The sequence below is a fragment of the Pinus tabuliformis genome, chromosome 4_1 (assembly GCF_031772625.1).
Source record: "Pinus tabuliformis cultivar Carrire ecotype Pingquan chromosome 4_1, CPIR1, whole genome shotgun sequence".
Lineage (NCBI taxonomy): Eukaryota > Viridiplantae > Streptophyta > Pinopsida > Pinales > Pinaceae > Pinus > Pinus tabuliformis.
This window is the reverse complement of record NC_142303.1, coordinates 188,438,334-188,456,167: the sequence shown is the minus strand read 5'-3', so window position 1 is coordinate 188,456,167 and position 17,834 is coordinate 188,438,334.

Sequence of the window (17,834 nt, the reverse complement as noted above, 5' to 3'; positions counted from 1 at the left end):
ACTTGGTTCCAGCATCCCCCCATACTACTTCAGGTGAGACTTCAGTCTGTGCTCCACGGGCTGATGCCGAAAGGGCCAGTAGTGTAGGGATCTATTTCGCTAACTAACTCTAAACCTCAGTCAGGCCCCCATAAGCCAACAATGTTCAAGATAATAATCTGCAAAAATAGGAAGATTTGAATGTCATGGTAGAAGAAGACGTGAAGAATGATCCAAATCAGCAAGTGGACAAGGGGTATCACAACTATATTGAAATATTGTTCCAGAAAGTCATTAAGTTACAACAACACACACTTATTCAACAATTCCTAATATCATCTCAGTCAAAGAAGTTAGTATATCACATTCTGGTACATGTCAAAGCATATGTTTCGAGTATACACATGATTTTATCTATCATCCTGTTATGCAAGTGGCTCCATTGGAATTATTCCTACACTTGAAAATGATTTTGTTTTTTCAAGTAGAGTAGGATAGAAAAAGAAATAAAAAAATAAAATAAAATAAAATAAAAAAGAGGAAATAATAAAGTGTTAGGTGAAAACCTCATTTGAGGCTCCTAAGATTGGCTCATTGATTGAAAACCTCAATGAAGTGATCAATAGGTTGAAAAAAAAAGAAAAAAAAGAGAAAGAAAGGAAGGAAGAGATCCTAGGTGAAAACCTCCTTTGAGGTGCCTAAGCAGACCTACTAGTTGAAAACCTCATTGAGGTAGCTAGTAGGCCTCGAAGAAAAAAATATAAAAAATAAAAAATCATTGCTCCATGTATCTCTCTCTCATGAATGCAGGTGCTCTCCAACCTCTGCAAGCAACAAAAACAAGTTGGCACCAAAGGAAAAACAAGTTGCTCAAAATTCTAGTCAAAGGAATTCAAACTTGGACTCTCTCCTCCTTTTGTTCATACACTGCAGAAGGACCAAGGTCATGCTAATCCATGACCCTCATCTATTTACACTATCCACCCATCATTCCCAAGCTTTCCCATTCATTTTCTTTGCTGTCCTAAAATCCTACATGAAGGCTTTGTTTTGCTACAGGAACTCAAAATACACAGAGCAAAAAATTACTTTTGTCATATATTGAAAACCGTGCATCCATTTGACGATCTATTTTAGGGGGAGATTCATATGGATTATGGTAACATTCTCAAGAAATTTCATCAAATTGCAATGCACACTTTTCGAGAAATCAACCTCCATCACCTACAATGAATTTTATGTTTTCTTGAGATTCGTGCATCAAATGGCCAATATTGTTTATGGGGAGGTGCATAAGGATGATGTCAACATGCTCAGAAAATTTCAGGTCAAGACAAGATATGCATAACACAAGATTTATATATGAAGACTGTATTTGCTACAGGAAGATCCCGTAGCACTATAGGAAGATCCTGTAGCACTATAGGATGGCCAAGAAGAATCTACAAGAGGAAATATGATTAGAGAAAGGGGTCAAAAGGTCATGTATTCTTTAGGGAAGGTTGAGAGAGGTCCCCCGACACCACTTTCATCACTCATCCACTCCACCAACGAAATATTGGGCACTAGAAATAAACTTGCACACAACAAACTTATCAGTCAAAGAATCATCAAGCTATGAGGACTTGTGCAGAAGAAAAGAAAGGAACTTATCACCTCCAGAGAAGAATGGATCTATCAGCAACTCAATAACATTATGCATGCCCCTCCACCAACCATCATGTAGGTACAAATATGCAATATTTTTCACCTCTTCTTTTGAGCGTATTATAGCTAGAAAATTGTTGTCAATGCATGAGAGATGATTTTTTATAAGATAAGGATGGCTCAGAAGCCTCAACCTCCCTCAACAACCATAATCACAATTAAGCAATCGACCTATCAGCAAAAGGAAGAATTAGAGGGAACTAAGGAGTAGATTGAAGGAATAACTTCCCTCCAAGCTAAGGGGAATAAACCCAAGCCTCATAGAGAAAGAAAGACACCTGGGGAGCCAAGAGTGACCAACTTCAAGAGTATTTTTTGCTGCTTCAGGAGAAACAAATCTCCTACAGGAGAAATAGGGCTACTACAGGAAAGACAAACTATGTGCTACAGGAAAAACATAAATGTTGTAGGAAGGAAAAAGTTGTTGTAAAAGATCCCGATTTCGAGGAATTTCACTCCCAAACCCTAGGATAAAAAGGACAACACCCAAAGCAAGAGTAAATACATATTTCTCCTTGCCATATGTGAACAAGAATCCTACAAATTTTTTCATTTTTTCAGTAGTATAGCCTACGGGAAACTTTTGATAAATTTTTACAAAACAAGAAAATGAAATATGGATGTTTCCTTTGAATTGAGCCTGATAAGAAGTAGAATTGCAATAATTTTTGAGTGAGCATGAATCAACCTTCCTCCACGAAATATGAGAAATTTGTTCTTTTTTGTTTTTTCATAAAACCCTCATTACATAGGAATATCTAAAACTTCTAGAAGAAATAGACAATTGCCTTGCCAAATTTGGAAATTTGTATTGAAGGCTATGGGGGGTGGATCTAACCATAGAAACACCACAACCAATAAGAGGAGGAAAAATAATCTAACGCAGAAATAGAAGAAGATGGAGAAGAGGGAAATTAGCCAAAAGAAAAACTCAAGGAGGAAGAAGGAAGAAAGGAACAAATTGTGCTAAAAACCAAAATAGCAGTGCCTAAGAGAGACCTAATCAAAATAGAGAAATCCAAATCCCATTAGGAAATCGTGTAGGCCACAAAAGAGAAGAAGAAGGCAACAAAAGGAAAGAAGGAATTCACCATCAAAATAGAATTCAAACCATAGTGATGAGAAGAGGCTTTCATATAGGTCTCTAATATTTTTCTAGTTTTTTTCCAAGGCCTAGAAGATGTTATAGAAAGCTAAGAGGCAAAAATTAAGCATGAGCTGCAATTTTGGTCAAGATTTGATAGATGTTGTGGTGTGCTATAGGTCTACTACAAGATGCTCTGTGTTGATATAGGATCTCATATAAGGGTGTTTTGAAGGTTTCAGAGGTGTCCAAACAGTGGAAAAAGGTAGCAGGAGATTGGAAAATGATGTGGAAGACCTTGCCAAACTGAAAAATCTTCAAGAACCCATCTTGCATAACGGATAAATGCAGGAATGTACAAGAGAGAGGCCACGAGGACCATGAATGAGACACAATGAGGTCACTAAGTTTCTCAGAGGATGAAAAACACTTTCAACAAGGGGGTATGATGGGTTTTGGCTTAGGGGGTCCTAACCTAGGTTCAGAGTTAGCTGCACCAAACAAAACCCTACACTACTGGCCCTTTTAGCAACAACCCATGTAGAAAAGACTAAATTCTCACCCGAAGCAGTATTCGCGGATGCTGGAACCAAGTTTCCGCATCTAGAGATTGGTGTGATGTCTTTTAGTGCCCTATACTTGCCTTCGCGTAGATCTATAAGCCCCTAAGGTTTGGTACTGAAACTCTATCTATATAGTCCTTAGACCTTCGCAAATGTCTATGATTAGCTTTTGTGGACCCTTAACAGTTTATTCATCCACTTACGTGCACGAGAAAAAAACCCTAGATCAAATCTCACACAGATCTACTTAAGAATTTATCAAACATAGCAAAACTTATCACAATCTTCGCGAAAGTATTTAACATGCATTGCGTACAATTATTAAGAATTATTCCATAGTGTTGCGCATTATATTTCATAAACACATTATTCATCCATGACATATATCACAAGAATAAATAAACAAAGATAACAGATAAAAACAGGAATTTCTTCAATAATCTTCTTTATTGATCTTCAGTTAAGGTTTACAGACTCGAAACTACCCTGTGCACTCAGTTATAGGGGTCTGCGCACTTAGTTGTGGACTCTACCTAGGACTCTACACACTCAGCTACAAAGCCTTTCTCTCCTATCTGACCCACTTCTTTACCCTAAGACTTCCAAGAATTCATTCAATATCCATCATGCTAATATTCCTTATACTCCCTAAGACACACCAATTTATAGCCTTTTACATATAATCCCATGGTCCATGGACCATGGGTAGGTCTCAAAACTTACTCAACTTTTACATAAACAAAGGGCTAAAACCCCTTTTACTCCTAGCCATCTACGTGCTCTGCATTCACAAATCGCGGAGACTTTACATCATTTACAACAATTACATTAAAACTTGGGTTTTTAACCCAAAAATGGACCCAGGAGACCCCATCCCAATAGGCCACCAACACAAAGGTCGTCACTCATCCTCGAGTCACTCGGCTTGCACTACAATCTTGCTGTGAGGATCCCCCATCTCCACTTGAACTACAACAAGTTTGGCGATGCTTTGAGTGGCTTCTTGCTTAACCTCTTCCACTAGCATCTTTGTAGCTGGTCCTTCTATGAGCAGCCTCATTGTCTCCTATGTCTGCTGCAAGCCCGTCAGATTCTCCTAAATGCTGGTTGTGACTTGATAAGCATCTTCCAACTAAGGCTCCAACCTAGCCTTAAGCAAGGCCTCCTTCTTCTGCGTTGCTTCTACGTGCGTGAGAAGTTGATTCCCCTCTTGCAACTTGGCTAGGCACTGCGCTGGAGCAATGGAGTGCATTATTCCCCTGACTTCATCACACTGCCTTTGTAGCTCCCTGGCCTTTGTAGTTAGTTTCTACAGGTTTGGGTCTTCATACAGAGTAGTCACCATCTCCATTGCCTACTCAAATAATGTTGTGCAATCTGCAACTGTAGCATTCAGAGTGGCCAGTCCTTCCTTGATCGTGGCTCCGCGCTATTCCCAAACTTTTGGCGGACTTGATGGCTACATATTCAATTGCAGCTTAGTTATCCTCATGTTGGGTTGAAATTGAACTCAACTAACCTCTGCCTTTGCTTCGCACAGACTAGTGGCTAACTTCCTGATCTTTGCTTCTAGCTGTGCGTCCTCAGGAATGTGGATTTCAGGCACAGTTCTGCATGCCTCCACGAACGCTGACTCCAGTCATGAACTGTGCACTTGGAGTGCCTCCTTTTCTACCAAAATTTTCATCTTCTCAGTGAACATCTTCCGATTATTCACCTTGATATCGCTGATAGCACTAAGTGCTCGTTGTTCCCGAAGGCAAAGCTCTCCCAGAATTCCATGTACTAATTCATGCAATGTCTCTAATTGCATCGCGACAAGGTTCAGGCCCATCTTTGGGATGCTATCAAGGAGGGTGTGTTGTTCTTTGGTCTTAGCATGTACTAAACCTGTAGGCAAATAGAAGACTCGCACATCCATCATCGGCCATAGAACTAGCTTCACACTTGTACTTTTTTCTTGCGTTGAACTTCCTGTTGTGCCACTCACTTTTCCAGCATTTGCCTAGATCTTGGTTGCTTGAAGCTACAACTTGCAAAGATCCTTCTGGACTCCTCCTAAGGTCTGAATGTACTAATGTTCCAACTACTACAGTACTTCTATGGCGACATCCTACACTTTATCACCGATCACATCTAGATGAGTCTCGATGATCATCGAGGGTTCAACCTGTGTTTTCCGTGCCTTCTGCTTCTTCCTCGATCCCTCTTATTGTTCCAGATCTCTCCTTTTCATAACGAAGGGGGTGTGTTTCCCTTCCTCACCTACGCCCCCTTTCCCTGTAATTTTTTCTGTTTCTATCTCTGGCGAAGCTGACTTGTCACCTTTCTGGGCCTCGCACTACTCCTGGTCTGCCTTCTCCTTGGCAATGCATTTCTGCTCAACCTGATCCTTCTCAGCATCATATTTGTTCTTTTGCACAGCTAGATTTTGTGCATCCAGCTTAGCTTCCTCGCTCCTTTTCTTCGCATCCGCACTCTCCACTCATGTACTGGATCCAACAGCTAAATCTGAAGGGGCATGCCACTTGGTTGGTCAGCGCGCCACTACCTCTTGCACGTCGGTCTCTGTTACTAAGTATGGAAAATCGTGCCACTTTTGGGATATATCCTTTCATGCCTAGAAATAAATTATGTGAAAGTTAGCTTTGAATGCTGCATAAGCTAACAATTGCGTATACAAGGTTGGGGACAGGCTTAGGTGCTAGTTAACTGCCATGCAGAGACTTGCTTCCATCAAGACCCAAAAAATATTGGTCTCTATGATGCACACGGGGTCCTTCATAGCCCATAGGGAGTAAAATTGCACGACCTCCAACAATCTGTTTTCCAATGGAGGAAATTGGTCGTCCTCTAATAGCTCCCATGAAACCAACACAATGGAGAGGAGCAACCAAGCATAATGGAATGGCTTGGTATCATCCTGTGCCTCTTGGCAATTCACGAGAAACTCTTGGCATAGGTACCTAGACCAATTGAATAGCACACCTTTCGCACACTGAGCCACTAAAGACATAACAAGCATCAGAACTTCATCCGCGTGGCACTTCCTCCTCACCTTGCGAGCCAATATCTGCATGGCCAGTTGAACAGTAGGGTCATTTATTAATAGTATGGAATATCGTCGCACATTTTTCACAAGTTAATAGTATTTTTTCATGTGCTCTACTAGTTCCTTCTCTCCTATCTTTCCATCAAACTCCTTGGCCAGATTCAGACCCTCATGAGGTACGTGCGTAATCTTTTGAATCAACATTTCAGTGATGGGAATAGGCCCTCCTACCCATAGGCACCAATCATGCACTAAAGTGAGCAACTAGCATATGCAAATTGTGTTAATGGGGTTGCGGTGGTAGTGTGGCACCCAAAGCAAGTTGAGCAATCCTGATTGCTCAACACAGCGAATTGATTCCTCCGTTTCCAGCATAGTCACACCCATTTCCTCATAGCTCACGAAGTCGTCCTCAAAGTTGAACGTCAATAATCATCTTTACCTCAATATACCCCACTCTGCAGTGCCATGGCTGAGCTCCGTTTCCAGATACCAATTCATAGGAATTGTATCCAAAGTATGGCAGAATAAATGTACCCACTCTGGATGTGGTTCTATTCCATAAGCATTAGCCCATTTTTCCAAGTGATTGTGCGGATCATCTCTTCCATCATATTTCGAAGTCAATCGAGTGTTGGGATGACCAAAACGCAACCTCATCATCTTTTGAAATATGGAAACAAGAATATTCCAATTTAATTTGTCCTTGAATTAAATTATGAATTAAAATCGAATTTAGTCTTAACAACTACTTTGAAATAATTAATTAACTTATTTTAAATTAATTAGTTGGAGAAATTCAAGTTAGAAGTCTTTCTAAAGTCATGCAAGAGTTATCCCTTAAATTAAGGAGATAAGATTGAGTTATAGTTGAGTTGTAATTAGTTAACTTAGTGTACTAAGTTAAGTCCAGTTAAATTAGTTCCAAACTGTTTGAGGAACTAATAGTGAGTTAACAGTCAGTTGATGCATGCATGCACTCAACTAGTGCTACTCCAGTTAACTGAAGATTCCCTCATCAGAAACTCATGCATGTCTATTCTGAGAAATAAATAGTTGAGATTAAAGTCAAGGATAGTGTACTATTAGTTTCATGTGTTTTCTCATGGAGAAAACTCATGCATGCAGTCAAGTATTTAATCCTTGAATATTGCACAGTTTTTGAGGCTTGATCATCCACTTGGTATTTTGGTTTTCCACTTGGTAACATGAGAATCATCCCAACGGAACATCGCAAGGAAGTAGGAGCTTGGAGGGCAGAGAGAAAGGTTGGAGAGAAGCCAAGATTACCTATGAGCATCTATGAGGATTGTACTGAGAGTTGGCTAGCTGTGAGTGCTAAGGATTTGTATAATTCATATGTATTTCCACCTTGTATGATAATACAGATAGTGGGGCTTTTAGCTGAGGCTTTCCCCAAAGTATTTTCATGTGTATTGTGCCATTGATTCTTCTTCTTCTGGTTATATTGTTCAGCTCAATCTTTAAGCTTCCGTAAATTGATAGTAGAAGTAGGTTATAGTATTTTGCTTTGATTTATATTGCATTATCGAGTTAACCTATCACAAATTTTCTACATGGTATCAAAGCTAGATTTGTAGAAATTACTCTACATGGTATCAGATCTAGATTTGTAGAAATTTTCTACATGGTAATGGAGTTGTGAACAATATACTGAGAAAAGAATTCGAATTTTGAAGTTTGGGGTTGTAGGTGTAAATCGAATTCATATCATACTTCGAGGTTGGCCAATGGCGTTCTGGCTTGAGACTTGAGTATGCCTTGGAAGGTAGTTCGAATTACATAGCATGGAAAGATAAAATGGAGGTTGTATTAGAAGACAATGGCTTGAAGGAATTCATTGATCAAGAAATCCCAAAGCTAGCTTCAACTAATGCACAAGAGTTAGCTGAGTAGAAGAAGTGTGTGGTGAAGGAGAGACGGATCATCCTTGAGGGAGTTCGAGACCATATTGTCTCGAGTCTCCATGGGAAGGATAATCCATTTTCAACGTGGATGACATCGAAGGACCTCTACTAGAACAATAGCGACCATAAGAAATTGGCACTCAAGGATAAGATTTGAAGAATCAAGATGGAGAAGGGCGATATTATTTCCACATATCTGAAAAAGATCACCACCTATATAGATGAGCTTGAAAGTGTGGGAATAACTAATGTCGATGATGATATGGTGAGCCTCACTCTCCTTGGCCTTCCAAAGAGTTGGAATAGCTACTAGGACTCTGTGAATGGAAGGGAGAAATTGCCAGATTGGGAATGACTATGGTCAGATGTTATGCAGGAGGAGATCAAGAGGAGCACACGAGATGGTTCTTCATCCAAGAATGATGATGAAGAAAATCAGGCCTTAGCAAATAAGGCAAGGAAAGGGAAGGGGAAGGCTTCCCATTTCAAATCGAATTCTTCTCATGGAGGGAAGAAGGGTGACATGTCTAAAGTAATATGCTTTAATTGTCACAAGATGGAACATTATGCAACTAATTTCCCATCGAATAAGTCCAACAAGGGATCCTCAGAAGGATCGGAAGGTCAGGCATTAGCCTCTCAGTTTGAAATGGACTTTACCCTCATCGCATGCATGGTGTCATCAATGATGGGTTGTGTCTAGTATCTTGACAGTGGAGCCTCATTCCACATGATCGATGATAAAAATTTGTTCAGTGCCTTGGAGGAGAAAGACCTCAAGATGTGCATAGAGATGGGTGACGACGGAGGGTATAGTGTTTTAGGAGTGGGCACGGTTGCTTTTCAAAGGGAGTATGGAGCTTCTCTCACCCTGACAGATGTGATATATGTGCCTGGACTGATAAAGAACTTGGTATCGGTCGCGATGTTGGAGGACAAAGGCTATGATGTTGTCTTCAGTAAAGGAAAGGGGTTCCTAAGACACATAGACATGGGTGAGACCAAGAGGATAGGGATTCAGGTGAAGAATCTCTATAAAATAGAGGTAGATGATTGTGTAGCATTGAGTACAACAGAAGAATTGGTGGAAAGCCAAGACATTGGCGAGTTGTGGCATGGGCGGTTGGGCCATTTGCATCATGGGGCTTTGAAGATAATGCAGCAGATGTCTATAGGACTTCCCAAAGGTAAACTTGAGCAAGTTGACACATGCAAAGGTTGTACCTTGGGAAAGTACACCAAGTCTTCCGTTCATGATCAAGACAGTCGAGCAGAGGCTATCTTAGAGTGAGTTCATACTAATTTGTGTGGACCATTCTCGAAGGCATCCACAGCAAAGCAAAGGTATTATGTGATTTTCATTGATGACTATTCTTGTAAATGCTGGATTTATTTCATGCAGAAGAAGGACCAAACTTTCACAAAGTTTTGTGAGTCCAAATCTTTGGTCAAGAAAGAGTCAGGGAAGAAGATCAAGGCCTTGCGAAGTGGCAACGGTGGAGAATATATCTCTCAAGAGTTTAAGCACTTTTGTGTAGCAGAAGGAATTAAACAATAGTTGACGGCACCTCATAACCCACAACAGAATGGGGTGGCCGAGAGGAAGAACATAACTATTATAGGGGCAACATGGGAAATTCTGCATGACCAAGGCCTACCACTTCACTTGTGGGCTGAGGCATGAAACACAATGGTCTATTTGCAGAATAGAAGCCTGCATCACATACTTGGGATGAAGACACCAAAGGAAGCTTTCTCCGGTAAGAGACCAGATGTGGGTCACTTCAGGATCTTTGGCTCATCGATATATTGCCATGTGACAAAGGATGCATGGAAGAAGCTTGAGCTGACAGCAGAGTTCGGGATACTTTTGGGGTCCATTGATACACCTCATAACCATCTGGTGTACTTTCTTACCAGTTGGAGGACAGTGGTTTGAAGAGATCTCAAGTTTGATGAGCAGAAGGCCATGCGAGTTTCCCTTGATAGGGAGCTCCAACTACAGGCTATGGAGGAACTATTGGTTCCTAAGGAGGAGGAGCCTCAGACTGATGCGGAGCAGCCACAAGCAGAGGTTCTAGGAGTGGAGACATCCACTCGAGTAGAGTCTTCCAAAGATGGACGGAAGTGCACAAGAGAAGCTAATAGATTGTTGGAGGATAAGAGAGAGAAAGTGGGAGCACCATCTTCTCAGCGCAGATAGAGGAGGTCACCTGAGAGGTACACTAGATATATGGCCCTTGCTAGGGAATGTGTTCAGATCGAGCCATCTTCCTTTGAGGAAGCAGTGTAGCAACTGATTTGGGTTGATGTTATGGTGGAGGAGTATGACTCCATAGTTCATAATAGTGTTTGGGACGTGGTTCCAAGATCGGAGAACAAGATAGTTGTGAGTTCCCGTTGGCTTTACAAGGTAAAGAAAGATGCTATTGGTAGTGTGGAGAAGCATAGGGAAATATTTGTTACCCGTGGCTTTTCATAGGTCGAGAGGATCATGTTGTTGCAATATATTTCGATAGAGGAGCAAGATGCTGACATTTTGAAAAAGGCATTGTCAAAGTGTAAATTTTAGTTCCATAGAGACAGGATCAGGGTGGAAGATAATCCCTTTCTTGTTTAGAGGGAGTGTTGAAATTTGGCTACAAGAATATTCCAATTTAATTTTTCCTTGAATTAAATTTTGAATTAAAATCAAATTTAGTCTTAAAAACTACTTGGAAATAATTAATTAACTTATTTTAAATTAATTAGTTCGAGAAATTCAAGTTAGAAGTCTTTCTGAAGTCATGAAAGAGTTATCCCTTAAATTAAGGTGATAAGATTGCATTATACCTGAGTTGTAATTAGTTAACTTAGTTTATTGAGTTAAGTCCAGTTAAGCTAGTTCCAAACTATTTGAGGAACTAATAGTGAGCTAACAGTCAGTTGATGCATGCATGCACTCAACTAGTGCTACTCCAGTTAACTGAAGATTCCCTCATCAAAAACTCATGCATATCTATTCTGAGAAAGACCCAGTTGGGATTAAAGCCAAGGAAAATTTACTATTATTTTCATGTGTTTTCTCATGGAGAAAACTCATGCATGTAGTCAAGGACAATCCTTGAAAATTGTGTAGTTTTGGAGTCTTGATCATCCACTTGGTATTTTGGTTTTCCACTTGGTAACAGGAGAATCATCCCAAAGTAACATCACAAGGAAATAGGAGCTTGGAGGGTAGAGAGGAAGGCTAGAGAGAAGCCAATATTTCTTCTGAGCATCTGTGAGGATTGTACTAAGAGCTGGCTAGCTGTGAGAGCTAAGGTTTTGTATAATTCCTATGTATTTCCACCTTGTATGATAATACAGCTAGTGGGGTTTTTAGCTAAGGCTTTCCCCAAATTATTTTCATGTATATTGTGCCATTTATTCTTCTTCTTCTGGTTATATTGTTCAGCTTGATCTTCAAGCTTCCACAAATTGATAGCAGAAGTAGGTTATAGTATTCTTCTTTGATTTATACTGAATTATCGGGTTAACCTATCACATATTTTCTACATCATCCTTCTGTAACCTTTCCATCCATCAAAGCTATCCTTGTGCGTACCCCACCATCATGTGGGCGTAGCGCGCAATGCCAAATCCAATGCTTGGAAGCGATGATCCCCAGGGACTTCAAGTTCAAATGCATCCAAAATATTATCTACGTCAGTTAAACCACCATAGTAAGGTAAATTCCTTACCTTCGAAGAAACGCAACGCAACGATTCAGTATCATGTTATAGCGCAGTGTAGATACTTCATGTAGTTGATTCTGCCAATGCTCTTACTCTTCATCTGAATCAGAGGTACAGGAGCTCTCCCGGTCCCATGAAATCCACCCATCTATCGTTAGATTGATCCAGTCTTCATCTCATGCTGTTATTTTGTAGATCTGATCCAGTTCATCTTCACTCTCTTCATAGTCGTAGACTGGTTCAGTGTAGCGCGACCCTTCTGCAGGGTCCAACGACACTACAACTCAAAGTGATTTCCTCTCAAATGACATTTTTCCCTTTTTGAAATTGATGACTCCATTCATGTCAATGGCCCAATAAATTCCTAAGAGTGCAGGGTATGGATTACTATCATCAACGATTTCTATCACCTCAAAATCAGCCATCGCACTTACATCTTCTATATCAATGGTGACTCCATGTAATTTTCCCATGGGGATGATCTTCTGCTGGTTCGCCATTCTGAGCTATATTGGAGACCACTACAGTGCATGTATCCTCATCCTTTCCCATGTCTGCTTCGACAATACGTTCAAATCAGATTCCAGATCCAAAATGACCTAGTCCATCTCATAATCTCCTATCTTCATGGTGAGCCTCATCTCACGCCCTGTGCTTGCCTTATGTTTACCAATTTTTCTGACTACACTTTGTCCCTCAAGGGAGTTCTCCTTCCCAACACATTTGTTTATTAATTCTTGCAGACCCTTCACATCCTTGCTATCATGCAACATCTTAATGCAGGTTTCCGAGAACGTGGTGAGCACAGAGGGATCGACCTTTTCATGTGCACTGGTGTCTTGCATTTTGTCTTGACTTCCTGAGGTGGATGCCTCAGTGAAGCTTTTCTTTTCCTCTATAAATGTTTCATTCGCGTGCTCCAGATCAAAACCCACTTCCTTTTCTAGGGTGTTACGGACACATCCGTCCCCTTCAGGTTGTTTTCCCTTATCATCACCAGTCGTTGTGTCGCTTCTCAGCACTATATTTACATTTTGGTCTTCCTCATGGGGCTCAAATCTCATCATATATAAGTTATGTGTAGGTTTTTGAGGTTATTCCTTTTTCTCCTACATGTTAGCTATCAACATAGGGAATTCTTCTTTAATGTGGTCAAACTGGCTGCAGTATTGACAAGATAGGCATTTCTGATTCTGAAACTCCCACGCGTAGTGCCCTGGCATTCCACAATTGTAGAAAATAACCTTTCTATTACCTCTACCAGGTCCTCCTCCTCTGCGGCCTCGTCCTCTTCCCCAATATCCTCTGCATGCTCCCCCGGCACCCTAATCTGGAGGTCGTGTTTCTACTTGCATAAGGTACATAGGCATTCTTTCCATCATCAGCTCATAGCTGCGACAATGGCACTCATCATGGCCCACAGATTTACAGAAGTCGCAAAACAACTATTTTGGTGTCTAAACAAACTTTTGAAGAAAATGAAAAGTATCTGTTGCATGTTTTCCAGCGACTGACAAATAATACATCATAGGGCAGCTCCCATGTTCGTCCCTTTTGGGGCTTATGTTTTCAAGGGAATTCGTCCCCCTCTTGTAATATAATTCATGAAAACAGGGTAGTGGTCTTTGTCGTGCCCCTAGCTCTTGCACTTTAGACACCAGACTTCCATGCACACCTCTGGTTTGGTCTCCTTCTCTTTCTTCAATCTCTACAATTCCAAGCAAAGGCTCTGCAACTAGGAGTGAATCTATTGTACCCCCAATGTCACGTCCTGAATAGGTGTTGCATGCAATCTCATCGCAATTTCTAGGGCTTTCGCTTGAGTTCTTATCTTCTGTTGTAAAAACACAATTCTCAAGTGGGGCAGAAGCAAAGCTATGAACCATTCATGATGCTGACCATCTATGAGTTGCATATTAGCTTCATGAATTACACATTTCATTCTTTGATCTAATTCCCAATGTGTTTCATCAACACTCATCGTCATTTCCTTAAATTTGACTACAGATAGCAACCAAATTTAGGCTTTATAAACTCCTTGTTCAAAGCATCCTTACAATTTGCTTGTGATGCGGATTATTAGAACAATACTTAATATACGAAGTCAATGTGCGGTCCTGTAGAGCGATAACCATTTGTGCCTTCTTTATATTGTTGTTGGTAATCTGTTGCATGGTCCACATAGCATCCACAACAAACCAGAACTATTTTGTATCCTCACTCCTGATGCCCTTGAAAATTGGTAACTTCATCGTGTTCACCATGGCAGATGTTGGTGGTGGAGGTGGAGGTGTGAGCGAAGGTGTTTACGGTGGAGGTGGAGGTGGAGTGGATGGGTGATGAATTTGAGGAAACCCCTGAGTGATTAAATGAACAATGCTTGATCTAAAAATCACTCTTGAGTGATATTAGTTAAATAATTATTGAATGAAGGTATTACAGACTCATGTGTTGGTGTGTGTCTATGTCATTTTAGGCAACGGATCGATCAGATTGCAAAATACACATACACTGCAAAAATGGAAAACAGTAAGAGAAACATTGTAAGCAAACACAAGAACACAACAAATTAATAAGGAGTTCACGCTATCCTCCAGGGCTATGTCTCTGGTCCAGCGTTCAGTGGTGGCCTTCTTTTATTGTGTCTTTAAAGCAAATATTTAAAACGAGGAGCTCAATTTGAGTCTCTTGAAACATATATTACTTGGTAACGTGGTTCTTAGATTCTCCAAGCCACTAGAGTGCACAGACTCTTTCCTTTCCAAGTCTTGACCTCTCTGGTATTTAATGGGAGGATCCAAACATGGTTTTCAATTCCCGATAGATCCTCACAGGGATTTCTTGAACCTCTCAAGCTTTCTGTCTGCTCGATGCTGCCTTAGGTTAGCTCGGCTCTCTGTTTTCTGCTTCTTGCTTCACATTCTTTTCTTTTCTCTCGCTTTCTCTATATTTGTGTTTTGTTCTCTGTCTATTCATGGCTTAAAGACGATTTTTCCTTGACTATTCACTTCCTCTTCTGCCCCTTTGGATCGCCTGCTGTTGTTCGCTTGGAGTTCCCTGCCTCTGCGTCATCGCCATCGTCCACAGGGAAGTGGCCACTTGTCCTCTCACGAATTGCGCTAGCTCTTCCTCGATAGTTTGGTAATTCATTTACACTATGGAATGACTCATCTGCCAACTTATTGGTCAAATCAGACTTCAAACTCTTATGTGTTGTGGCTTAATCCCTGTCAAATCCGGTTCCTCTGTCAGGTGCAATCTTTGCCGTCAGATCTGGAGTCCCCAGATCCTACGGTGTTCACTCATTTCACGCGGTTGACTCGCTTGACTGTTAGCATGCGATGAGAGGTAGTTTTCTCTCTCATTTGCTAGACACGCATCGTCTGATGAATGGAATCGCTCATTTTCTACCAAATCCGCTTATAGCCCAAGGATGCCTTCGATATACCATTGGTTTTGGAGCACGGGTCCCGCCTTTCGCCTTAGCACTTTCCCTACGGTTTCCCAGCTTCCTATGCGACCGAGCGTTTCAGGGCTTTTCCTTCTCGAGGGGTTTTTCCCAAGCACTAATCGCGCATCAGAAATGCCCTCCATTTCCTGATTCAGGCTTCCAAATTGCTAGCTTTGCCTCCTGCGTGGTCTCCATGGGTCTCCGTCAGCGCGCTTTGATTGAGGACCTCGTTGTTCCTTGCTGGCTGCAAACTGCCACTGTACATAGGTCTTCCTAATCACTCTTTGTTCATAAATTTCTGAGGTCTGTCCTGATTTGATACAGTCATGGCACTTTGATAATTTTTCATGGATCTAATTTGGATCACGGCCTTCCCACTGAAAATGCTTTTGGACCACCAAAAGTTGGTTTTCAAGCATCGACTAAGTGAGCATACAATTGTCTCACTTGTCCAATCTCTATCCACTTTGCACTGCTCGGCTTTGAATCCTTGAGCCCAATTCTAAGGTATTCAACATCTCCTCTGCACGTCATCCTCACCTTCCTATCCAGAACTTTTTCTTCCTACAATTCATTAAGATATTCAGGTAGCAGGTCATCAATAGAAGGCAATTGACTTTGCTCTTCGGGATCCTCAATTAGTGAGGGTACAAACAATCTCAAGCAATCTGCATGTACGACTGAGTAGATGTGCATGTAAGTTGGTAGATCAAGGTGAAAAGCATTCTCACCAATCCTCTCAAGTATCTTGAAGGGTCCATACTTAATAGGCTTTAGCTTTTTACCTTCACCTTGCACCTTGTCCTTGTTGATGTACAGCCAGACTTGGTCACCAACTTCGAAACTATGCTCCATCCGATGCTTGTCATGCCTTGCCTTGTATTTGGCTTGTCTCTTTTCCAGTTGTTCCTATACTGCTTGGTGGATCTCTTGGATTTGTTCAATGAACCTAGTTTCCCTGTCCACATCACTGTGTCCCTCAACTGTGGTGTCTTTACCAAAGACAAAATCTAAAGGAGACCTTGGTGTGAAACCAAAACAGGTCTCAAAAGGAGATCTCTATGTAGAAGAATGTTTTGCTCTGTTGTAAGCGTGCTGCACATAACACAAATGTTCATCCCAAAGCTTAGGATGTTTGCTGCAATATCCTCTGAGTAACTGGATCACTGTCTTGTTAACTACTTCTGTCTGGCAATCAGTTTGTGGATGAAAAGATGTGCTTTTCTTTAGTTTGGTGTCCATCAGTTCCCACAGACTCAACCAAAAATTCCCTACAAATCAGGTGTCTCGATCAGATACAGTGGAAGTTGCTAATCCAAAATGAACCCATACATGTTCAAAGAACAGTTTTTCAGTTTGTTTAGCTGTGATCTATTTATTACAAGGTATCAAAATACACATTTTGCTGAACCTATCCACAACAACATATAGATAATCATGACCTTTCCTAGATTTAGGCAGTCCTCCAACAAAATCCATGGAAACACTTTCCCAAGGGTGAGAAGGAACTAGTAATGGAGTGTACAAGCCTAGTTTTCTATTGTTGGGCTTGCTTTTAGCACACATAGTACACCCTCTTACATATCTAGAAATTGTCTCGTTCATTTTTGGCCAATAACAAAATATTTGCAGATATGCAACTATTTTACTTACCCCAATGTGACCTAATATTAGAGAAGTGTGTGCTTCTTGAATTATCTTTACTCTTTTAGTTTGTTGAATGCATAACTTCCCACAATGATATAAGAGTCAGTCCTTTACATGATAATCCAATTCTTCTACTCATTTGCCTTGACTTAAAGTTGCATATACATCCTTAAAGTCTATATCTTGAGCATATTGTTCAATGTAGCTTTCATGTAGCACAAAAATATGCTTAAGTATAGTAGATGCATTTATAATGGGTCTAGATAACATGTCTGCAACTTTATTATGTATGCCCTTTTTATATCTGATAACCACATGAAACTGTTGTAGAAAACCCATCCATTTATAGTGTCTTGATTGTTGCAACTTAGTTTGGGAGTGTAGATATCGAAGTGGTTGATGATCAGTATGTATTATTGTTTCTTTGCCCATTAAGTAATGTTTCCACTTTTTCACACTTTGTACTAGTGCATACAATTCTTTATCATATGTAGGATAGTTAACTACTGTAGAATTAAATGTCTTAGAATGATAACATATGGGTTTACCATGCTATGTCAACACTGCTCCCATGGCATAGTCACTGGCATCTGTTTGGATCTCAAATGGTCTTTGAAGATCAGGCAGTGCTAGTATAAGTGTTGTACTAATCTTTTCTTTCAAGGTGTCGAAGGCTTTCTGCTTCTTGCCTCCCCACTGAAACACCT